Source organism: Apodemus sylvaticus, chromosome X (assembly GCF_947179515.1).
Source record: "Apodemus sylvaticus chromosome X, mApoSyl1.1, whole genome shotgun sequence".
Lineage (NCBI taxonomy): Eukaryota > Metazoa > Chordata > Mammalia > Rodentia > Muridae > Apodemus > Apodemus sylvaticus.
Genome location: NC_067495.1, coordinates 80,632,050 through 80,642,053, shown reverse-complemented (window position 1 = coordinate 80,642,053; position 10,004 = coordinate 80,632,050). Strand labels below are relative to the sequence as shown.

Below are 10,004 nucleotides of genomic sequence, written 5' to 3'. Positions count from 1 at the left end.
CTGATGAGCCTACAAAAGCCGTCTAGCCATGGATGATTACAGCAGACCTTCTGGTGGTGTTTGTGGGATGGCTTGGTGCTACTCTTATGTGACTGATAGTCACACACCTCTCCTGTAGAGGGGCTGTGGGGCTGAAACTGTGACCGGGCCAGGGAGCCCAAGGAGCATGACTGAACTCCTTCCATCCTTCTTAGGGGGATCTCTGCCTACTTGGTCACCCCATGTGTCTGGCAATGTCCAGTGCTGTGGTTTGTGAATGTATGTAATTACAAATTCATATATTTGATCTGAGAAATATTATTCTCAACTAGACTTGACTGGGCGATGGCCAGAAGATGAGAAAATAGCACCTTTGCTTCTTTTTTGAGGACAATCCATGAGAGTATTATTTAATACAAAATTATCTGCCCTGAATGCAAGTGGCTGGACAGAAATAAAAGGAGTAGAGGGAGTTCTTTTCTTGCAGCTCTTTGTTCAGACATTGTCTCTATGCTTCCTTTCTTCCAGGAGTTAAAGAGTTCTCTGTGCAACACGATTCCATAAGCATAATGTTCTGTCCAAGCATATAAGCTAAGATATTATCTACAGAAATGTTGGAAACCATGCCAAAATAAATCTTCCTCCCTTAAATTGCTTTTTAGAGCACTTTGCTATAGAGACAAAAATGTCTAAGTAATACAGTACTCAAAGTAATATGAGCTGGGACCATTTAAGAAGCAATTTTGTCAGAAGCACTCCACTTTCTTAAGTTGAAATAGTGTAGCCTTTGTTATTACTTAATGGAAGTATACTGTACTTAATTTTCTCGGTTCCTTTTAATTTATGAGGATATAGTTGCTCTGTCTTTTGTGCAATTTGAATGAGAAAACAATAACAGTGTAGAATTGACCTTTGCCAGACCACAAAATGAGCAATGCTTTAATCTTTGACTCCCCTGTGTCTAGAACTGTAAGAAATGTTTCTATTTTAATAAAGTGTCCAATCTGTAGGGTTTTATTTTTATTCCATCAGGAATTGACTAAGAAAAGCCAAAAAAAAATTAGTTATGATTCAGAAGGCTCGGAATCCAAGGTTAAAAGATTTAACTCCCTGCTCCTAGAGGCATTGCAGTTATGGCTGCTGTGTCACAAGTGCATCAATAGGTGGCCACAGAGAAGAGTTTATGACTGTGTTCAGTGTTCTGACCTATGAACATCTGAATTTGTAGCCTAACATTCTCTAAAGAAGTAAGCCTTAAATGAACACGAATCTGGCACAAGGCAGGGCAAGATGGGCTCCCAGGACAGGAAGCAAGCCTAAGACTACAAGAATCCTACCATCAGACTGTTTGGGAGTGAGCCAAAAACAGATGAACTTCACAATTAGCCACTATGGCGGGCTACGCAAGGAGCAAACTGTGTCAACTAACAGACCAGTGCTACAGAGTTTAAGACAGGGAGCTACTCGGAGAAGACCATCAATCTGGTGTAGCACAGCTGTCAGGGAGCAGACCATGCCCAAGATGACCTCTGCCCAGCTCTATAATGCACAAGCAGGGCATAGCAGTCCTCAGACCACTCCTAAGATAACCCCAGATACTCAGACATTCTAGATGCCACAGAAAGTGGAAAATAAATGGTATAGAAATGGAGGAAAAAGAGAAACAGAAGAATGTAGGCACAATGAAAAGAGGCATAACTGGAAACTGGTGGGTAATGAGAAACAGCCTGATATGAGTAGCAGGTGATTTCACCTGAAACCATGGTAGGGTCCTGTTCTGTGAAGCCACTGGAGACCACATCTGGGCCCATAGCCATACAGTGGCAGGGGTCTTTACTACCAAAGTTTGGGCAGGGACATGTTTGAAATCAGGGCTGTACATAATTGCCCCTACCCCTTACCTTGGCATTGTAGGAGATCTGGCCTTGGAGGCAAGAAAGCAGGAAAGCTGTACCCTACCTTAGACAGGTGCAGAACTCAGGAAAGTGTGCCAGACATTGCAGGAGTTGAAGGTGAGCCTGACCCAAGGATAAGACCAGGGGAAAGCTGGCCCTACCACATTTCTCCCATGGGCTGGTTTGGAAGGAGAAATACCCTCTTCCCATTTATCCCCTAATCATTTGTGGCAGGCAAGACAGATGGCTCATGAGAGCAGGAGAGATAGCCCCGTCCCTCATCTACTGTAGAACATCGGAGATCATGGCCCTGCACCTCACCTGGGTAGTACAATAGAGCTGGCCCTAGATGTGGGGGTTGCTGATGAGCCAGACCTAAGGGCTTGTGTGTTTTCTCTTGTCTGCTGCATGGTGGTCAGGAAACAAGAGACATCCTTCTTCCTGCTATAATCCTGTCACCATCAATGTCAGGCAAGAGAGTGGATTCTGGTGACATGAGAGTGGGAAAACTGACTCCTTCACCAGCTACAACACTAGAGAGTGAGCTTTGTAACTTGCCTGGGCAGCAAGGTAGATCTGGCCCTGACTGCCAAGATTGTGGTTGAGCTGCTCTCAAGGGCATGGCGTGAGAGTCGGCAAGACAGAGGAATTATTAGCTGACTCAGATCCAGGGCTTTAAACTGGCCCACTTCAACATCTATACCATTGCAGTAGTACCAAATGCTGCAGTGTATGAATGAGACTAGTCCAGTAGATGCAAAGCTCCAGAATCTCCATGACACAGGACAACAACAGAAGATCTGAAATGAGTTCCAGTGAGGCTCCACTATTGATACAAAAGCAGAAGCCAGTGGCCTTTTATCATACCAAGGAATCATTTCAATGAACATTTGCAGGGAAAGACATGTCAAAGAGGCACACTGTGGTATACACTGTTCTACACCACAGCTTCCATGAAGAGGTGGTTTTTCTTCTTTTCTTTCTTGTGGAGGAGAGTGCAAGAGTGGAAGGTAGTTATATGGGAAGGGAGATAAGAGTGGGATTGGGGTGCATGATGTGTAATTAACAAAGAACCAATAAAAATGTTAAAATATTCTATATATGGATAATGTCAAAATTAAATATATACATTAATTCAGAAAATTTTAAAGGATTTAACACTCCTATGGCCCTCTTTGCTTTGCAGATGCTCAATTTCTTGCTGTGTACTTACATGACCATTTTTTTCTTTTACTTTTCTGTTCTGGTATTTTCTTTTTTCTGTCTGCTTCTTTTTTACTTCTCTTCAAAGTATACCAGTATTATGGGACTTAGACCACCTTTTGTAGCTCCATTGAATCTTAGTTACTTGTTTTGAAATCTTTCACTCTCTAAACGAAATCACAATAATTGTAAGTGTCTTACCATGTAAATTTGGGGATTATCACAGGAACACAAAATTCAGTCCATAGAATTAACTGATTAGCTATCAATTGTCTGTGCTCATTTAAGTTTCTCTCACTTCCTTTCTCATATAAGGATGATTGCATTTTGCTTCTCTAGACATAAATACCACTTACCAATATTAAAATTGATTTTAAAATATGTGAGGTCTTTTATATTAAATATAAGCACACCTACATGAACACATACAGACACTTGTCTATGCGCGCGCGCACACACACACACATACACACACACACACACACATACTTTTGTTGGAAGAGAATATCACCACCAAAATTTTGGGGTTGAAGTCTTAACTCACAGTACAGGAAAAAAAAACTGTACATGATGTAGAGCATCAAGAAATAAATGAAAAATCATTTTGACCTTTAAGACATAGCCTTCATATAAATAAAAAAAAATGTTTAATTTACTTAATATCTGGTATTTAGTTACAGATAACTTAGAAACTAACACATATATAAATTTTAATAACACTTTATACATTTTTATGTTTGACATAGTCACTGCACTTCCCCATCCAAGGCTGTTAATCTTTGCAATTTTTATGCTAAGGGATTGGTGTACACATCACAGAATTAAAAAACAATGATGCAAATTAGTCTTTTGAGATGATTCTCCAAATAACAACCATGTAAAAACCTGACTCAAACACAGCAGATTAAATGCAAAGACTTCAAAAATTTATTCCTTTCATATTCTTTCAATAGATTCAAAATGACCCAGTAACCCAGTAATGACTAAAAACAAAATCTCCCAAGAAAAATTCATCACTCTTGTCACTTCCCAGATAAACCCTCTCATTTAAGGTCTTGTTTTGTATGATTGATTGTGAAGGGAAACTGTGGGTTGCATTTTTGGAACTTAAGAATCTGTCTGTGCTTTACAGACTCAGATTTTAGTCATTTCCTTGTAAGTGCAGTTGTGGATTGCCTGCTCTGCGCATATCTGCCAGTGCTTTTGTAAAATAAGTCTGAAATAAAAAGGAAAACTGGCAGACTGCAAGACTTTCAAGTCATAAGTGTGCAGGTGGCTGAACTGACAGTTTAAGCCAATTTATTTTCTACTACCTAAACCCTTTGTGCCCTAGAATGAGCACTATTGCCACTCTACTTTCTACAATTTTAAATTACTTTAATTTATTTTGAAATTTATATCAATTGGATTATAGAGTACTGTTTCTCATGTGGCTTTTTAAATTTTATTTTATTTTTGTTCAACATTATAGAGTATGTGAAATTGTACCATGTTACTTTACATAGTATCATTTGGGACTCTTTAAATTATCCATAATACTGTATTGAAATTTCTTACAGAGAGGATTATTATCCTTTGGTTCCATTCTCTGTTTATAGCCATTGTTATTCCCTATCCTGAGCATCTAGATATCAGGGATGGTTGTTTTAAGAAAGTTGTTCAGATTCTTCTGAATACAAACATATACCCATATATGTTAGCTATGTACTCATTAGTAGAAATCTTGGTTCAAAAATTTTGAATGTGTTTAATAGAGACCCATCAAACAGATGAGTCTAATGAAATAATTTTTCCAGTTTTACAAATGGATACATCCTCTTTTCAAATTGTTTCAATGGGTCTAGTTTAGGTTTTTATAGTAGGTTGTAGAATTTATGTAGTTTTACATTTATTTATATGTGTTATAGAAAGAAAGAAATTAGTGAAAAACATGTAGATCACATTAAATCAGATTTTGTCTAACATTCTATCTCTTCATGATTTATTTTGATTAAAAGAAGTTATAAATTTTAATTTTAAGCTTTTGTCACTATTTTATAAGTCCATTTAAAATTACTTTTTGTGTATCAAAAATCCAGAAAAAGATTAGACATTTGGTTCCTACTTTTATTCCCAACACTTGGGAAGCAAAGGCAGGCAGAACCCTATTAGTTCAGGATCAACTTGGGAGTTCCATACTTGTCACAGCTATGCAGTGAGACCTTATCATAAAACAGCAAGGTCAAGCCTTCTAAAATGTATACAAATACTTTTCAATGTTAACTTCAAGAAGAATTATAGTTTTGTATTTCACATTTAATGTTTTAGAACTCCTATTAATTGTTACTAGACAGGGTGGAAGACTCAATTGATTAAGTGTTTGATACATTAACATGGTAACCTGATTTTTACATCCCTAGTCTCCATGTAAAAAGCCAAATACAATACTGGATGTCTGCAGTCTCAACATTGAGGAATCGGAGATAGGTAGATCCACAGACACTGGTCAAATATCCCAACCAAATCAGTGATCTTGTGGTTCATTGGAACTCTCTCTCTCTCTATCTCTCCTCTCTCTCTTTCTCTGTGTATGCGTGTATGTTTGTGTATGATAAGAAAATAAGTGACTGAAGACATACAACATTCCCCTCTGACCTTTATATACATAACTCAAGCACATACATACATTTGAAAAAATTGGCCTGTGTACCCATGGACACATATACACAGAGAAATTCATTACTAAGAAAAACAATCTCCAATATAAAAATATTTGTTTTACTGAAAAGGGAGAACATTTTAGACATTTTAAACTATATCATTTAATAAGATAAAAGAAGAAATTGCCTTTTGTAAGATACATGTTTTAACTGATTTTGTCGATAATCTAAGGAAAGCATTCACCATTATTAGAGCAGTTCTTTTATCTAAGGATGAGTTTAAAGACACACAGATTTTAAAAGTGGTTTGTTGCTGGAAAACCAGTGAAATGGCTAAACAGAGGACAACATAGCAATTGGGTCTCTCTAGAAACAAATACTGATAAAAAAGCTAGCTCATGCGTATCAATAGTAAAAACTGAAGCACTCAGTCAAATAAATGATCCTTATGGCATGCTATAGCTGTTGTAAGAACCTGGTAAATAAAATGTTTCATTTTTTCTTTTTTTTTATTCGATATATTTTTTTATTTACATTTCAAATGATTTCCCCTTTTCTGGACCCCCACTCCCCGAAAGTCCCATCAGCCCACATCCCTCCCCGTTTTCCCACCTAACCCTTCCCACTTCCCTGTACTGGTTTTGCCCTATACTGCTTCACTGAGTCTTTCCAGAACAAGGGGCCACTCCTCCTTTCTTCTTGTACCTCATTTGATGTGTGGATTATGTTTTGGGTATTCCAGTTTTCTAGGTTAATATCCACTTATCAGTGAGTGCATACCATGATTCATCATTCGAGTCTGGGTTACCTCACTTAGTATGATGTTCTACAGCTCCATCCATTTGCCTAAGAATTTCATGAACTCATTGTTTCTAATGGCTGAATAGTACTCCATTGTGTATATATACCACATTTTTTGCATCCACTCTTCTGTTGAGGGATATCTGGGTTCTTTCTAGCTTCTGGCAATTATAAATAGAGCTGCTGTGAGCATAGTGGAGCATGTATCCTTATTACATGCCAGTGAATCCTCTGGGTATATGCCCAGGAGTGGTATAGGAGGATCTTCTGGAAGTGACATACCCAGTTTTCAGAGGAACCACCAGACTGATTTCCAGAGTGGTTGTACCAATATGCAACCCCACCAGCACTGGAGGAGTGTTCCTCTTTCTCCACATCCTCACCAACATCTGCTGTCTCCTGAATTTTTAATTTTAAACATTCTGACTGCTGTAAGGTGAAATCTCAGGGTTGTTTTGATTTGCATTTCCTTAATGACTAATGAAGTTGAGCATTTTTTTTTTACGATGCTTCTCTGCCATCTGAAGTTCTTCAGGTGAAAATTCTTTGTTTAACTATGTACTCCATTTTTTAATGGGGTTATTTGGTTTTCTGGAGTCTAACATCTTGAGTTCTTTATATATAATGGATATTAGCCCTCTATCTGATGTAGGGTTGGTGAAGATCTTTTCCCAATTTGTTGGTTGCCGATTTGCCCTTTTGATGGTGTCCTTTGCCTTACAGAAACTTTGTAATTTTATTAGGTCCCATTTGTCAATTCTTGATCTTAGAGTATAAGCTATTGGTGTTCTGCTCAGGAAAATTCCCCCTATACAGATATCCTCAAGGATCTTCCCCAGTTTCTTTCCTATTAGCTTCAGAGTGTGTGGCTTTATGTGGAGGTCGTTGATCCATTTGGAGTTGAGCTTAGTACAAGGAGACAAGGATGGATTAAATCACATTCTTCTGCATGCTGACATCCAGTTGACCCAGCACCATTTGTTGAAAAGGCTATCTTTTTTCCTTTGGATGTTTTCAGCCCCTTTGTGGAGGATCAAGTGGCCATAGCTGTGTGTGATCATTTCTGGATCTTCAATCCTGTTCCATTGATCCGCCTGCCTGACACTTTACCAATACCATGTAGTTTTTAACACTATTGCTCTGTAGTATTGCTTGAGGTCAGGGATACTGATAACCCCAGAATTTCTTTTATTGTTGAGAATAGTTTTAGCTATCCTGGGTTTTTTGTTATTCCAAATGAATTTGAGGATTGCTCTTTCTAACTCTGTGAAGAATTGAGTTGGGATTTTGATGGGTATTGCGTTGAATCTGTATATTGCTTTTGGCAAAATGGCCATTTTAACTATATTAATCCTGCCGATCCATGAGCATGGGAGGGTTTTCCATTTTTGGGGGGTCTTCTTCCATTTCCTTCTTCATAGACTTGAAGTTCTTGTCATACAAATCTTTCACATGTTTGGTAAGAGTCACCCCAAGGTACTTTATACTGTTTTTGGCTATTGTGAAGGGGACATTTCCCTAATTTCTTTCTCAGCCTGCTTATACTTTGAGTATAGAAAGGCCACTGATTTGCTTGAGTTGATTTTATAACCTGCCACTTTGCTGAAGTTGTTTATCAGCTGTAGGAGTTCTTTAGAGGAGTTTTTTGGGTCACTTAGGTACACTATCATATCATCTGCAAATAATGATAGTTTGACTTCTTCCTTTCCAATTTGTATTCCTTTGACCTCCTTATGTTGTCTAATTGCCCGAGCTAGTACCTCAAGTACAGTATTGAAAAGATAAGGAGAAAGTGGGCAGCCCTGTCTAGTCCCTGATTTTAGTGGGATTGCTTCAAGTTTCTCTCCATTTAGTTTGAGGCTGGCTACCGGTTTGCTGTATATTGCTTTTACTATGTTTAGGTATGGGCCTTAAATTCCTATTCTTTCCAAGACTTTAAGCATGAAAGGATGCTGAATTTTTGTCCAATGCTTTTTCAGCATCCAATGAAATGACCATGTGGTTTTTTATTTTGAGTTTGTTTATGTAGTGGATTGCATTGATGGATTTCTGTATATTGACCCCACCCTGCATCCCTGGGATAAAGCCTACTTGATCATGGTCGATGATCATTTTTATGTGTTCTTTGATTTGGTTGGCAAGAATTTTATTGAGTATTTTTGCATCGATGTTCATAAGGGAAATTGGTCTGAAGTTCTCTTTCGTTGTTGGATCTTTGTTTGGTTTTGGTATCAGTTTAATTGTGGCTTTGTAGAAGGAACTGAGTAGTCCTCCTTCTGTTTCTATTTTGTGGAATAGTTTGAAGAGTATTGGTGGTAGGTCTTCTTTGAAGGTCTGGTAGAATTCTGCACTGAAACCATCTCATCTGGTCCTGTGCTTTTTTTGGTTGGAAGAATTCTATGACCCCTTCTATTTCTTTAGGGGTTATGGGACTGTTTAGATGATCTATTTGGTCCTGATTTAATTTTGGTATTTGGTATCTGTCAAGGAAATTGTCCATTTCCTCCAGATTCTCCAGTTGTGTTGAGTATAGGATTTTTTTTACTAGGATCTGATGATTTTTTGAATTTCCTCAGTTTCTCTTGTAATATCTCCCTTTTCATTTCTAATTTTGTTAATTTGGATACTTTCTCTGTGCCCTTTAGTCAGTCTGGCTAAAGGTTTATCTATCTTGTTGATTTTCTCAAAGAACCAGCTCCTGGATTCATTGATTCTTTGTATGGTTCTCTTTGTTTCCACTTGACTGATTTCAGCCCTGAGTTTGATGATTTCCTGTCTTCTACTCCTCCTGGGTGAAATAGCTTCTTTTTGTTCTAGGTCTTTCAGTTGTGTCGTTAAGCTGCTAGTGTATGCTCTCTCCATTATCTTTTTGGAGGCACTCAGGGCTATGAGTTTTCCTCTTAACACTGCTTTCATTGTGTCCCAAAGATTTGGGTATGTTGTGCCTTCATTCATTTTAACTGGAGCTCATTGCTTCCACATTCTTAAAGTGAAGAACACAACTACTTTTATTCATCCCTGATTCTAGATGGAATTTGAAACTTTACACTAGTCAAATTCTATGGCCTGTGAAAAAAGTCAAGATTTTTTCCATGTTTTTTTTTTTTTTCATTTTCCCCTGTTGGATTGTGCCATTTGTTCAAAGTAAGTTTATTTTCCAGTATTCTGACATGTCATATATCAGATGACCTTTCTTTGAGTCAATTTTTGATCTCTTTGTTCCTTATTCTTTCTCACTGCCCTATTCTGATAAAAAATTTATATCATTTCTATCACTATATTTTTAAAAAGACACAACTTCCCCTCCCCACAAGATCATTTGGTTATTTTTAAGCTAGTGTTTTAAATCACTTTCTTTTCCTTCTTTTAAATTTATTTATTTATTTATTTTAATTATTTAATATTTTCTTGCTTTTCTTATATACATATATATACCTATACCTATATATATACATGTATAATTTTATATATTCTTTGTTTACATTCC

The 10,004-nt window shown here is 37.4% G+C and overlaps 1 non-coding gene across 1 annotated transcript; it reads left to right on the top strand.

Annotated features, from left to right (window-relative positions):
* Positions 1 to 1,088: 1,088 nt before the first annotated feature.
* Positions 1,089 to 1,216, top strand: LOC127675925 (small nucleolar RNA SNORA17). The gene has a single exon (XR_007975601.1). It is a non-coding gene; the product is annotated as a small nucleolar RNA SNORA17 (small nucleolar RNA).
* Positions 1,217 to 10,004: the final 8,788 nt, after the last annotated feature.